Consider the following 1,271-nt stretch of genomic DNA (forward strand, 5'->3'; position numbering starts at 1 on the left):
ACACACACACACACACACACACACCGTGTTCATACCTGCACAGGTGACACACACACCACCGTCTTCATACCTGCACAGGTGAGACACACCACACACACACACACACACCAACACACACACCACACACACACCACACAGCCCTGAACCAACCGGCCAATCACGTACAGACTTTGCTGCGCAGGTCCCAGAGTTTGCGCGTTCGGTGCGTAGCTGCGGAGACGATTCGAGCGTTGTCCAATAGGAAGCGAGCAGACAGCACCTTCCCACTGTGACCTGTCAACGTATCCTACACACACACACACACACACACACACACAGACACACACACACACACAGAGACAGAGAGAGATACACAGACAGAGAGAATTAAAAAAACGCTTGTTACTAAAAATATTCTACTTGTCTAAATACTTTTACTTTTTTAGATTAAATTCATTAATCAGAATCATATCCATTTCTAACTGATTTAGTAAGTTTACATGTTAAAAACATACTTCTTGTGTTTTATTATTTTAAAATAAAGAGATCTCTCTGTCTGTGTGGTCTCAGTAGGAGAGTGAGATCAGTACTCAGGCCCCGCCCCCTGGGCCTCATGCTGCGTTCTGATTGGTTCTGTTGGATGTGAGTCATCATCACACTGAGCCTGCAGGTTCTCTGTACACACTCACACTGTGATGTCACTTCCTGTGTCTGTCAGCAGCTGCTGGGACCACCAATGCACCACTAGAGCATGATGGGAAAACAGAGCCGGGGCTGCTGGGAGCCAAGATGGCCGACGGGGGGGGGGGGACCGAGCTTCAGACCTTTTACTTTACATCATCGACCACAACAATTAATATGATTTATGGTTGATCCTGCACCGAGGAACATTAAGATCTCAGAATAACTTAATATTAATTAACTCTATACGAAGATAAAACTCCCGCACGACTCGGGAATACCAATCACGATGTTTCATCTTAGAGTTGAAATCCCGATTCGCTGCCACGATTTCTCAGACGTGAACCATGACAAAGTAATATTATTATTATTAACCATGTTATAGTCCTAAAAAACAGTCGGATCGGAAAATTTAATCAGATAAAAAAAACAAAGTTCAAGATCCTGGATCCTGTGACAGGAAAAGCAAAGCCGAGTGTGTGAGGTGAGAGCTGTAAGGACTCACCCTCAGTCTGTAGTCGTCTACGGTCCAGATCCGACTGGCAAAGTCATTGGAGGCCGCCAGCAGGTACGAGCCCTGAACACAACACAGCTGTCAACTCATGTCCCTG

General features: G+C 45.8%; 1 non-coding gene across 1 annotated transcript; it reads right to left on the reverse strand.

Annotated features, from left to right (window-relative positions):
• Positions 1-541: 541 nt before the first annotated feature.
• LOC116679093 (small Cajal body-specific RNA 6) lies at positions 542-825 on the reverse strand. Its single transcript, XR_004329442.1, has one exon.
• Positions 826-1,271: the final 446 nt, after the last annotated feature.

The sequence above is a fragment of the Etheostoma spectabile genome, unplaced genomic scaffold (genome assembly GCF_008692095.1).
Source record: "Etheostoma spectabile isolate EspeVRDwgs_2016 unplaced genomic scaffold, UIUC_Espe_1.0 scaffold00009313, whole genome shotgun sequence".
Taxonomy (NCBI): Eukaryota; Metazoa; Chordata; class Actinopteri; order Perciformes; family Percidae; genus Etheostoma; species Etheostoma spectabile.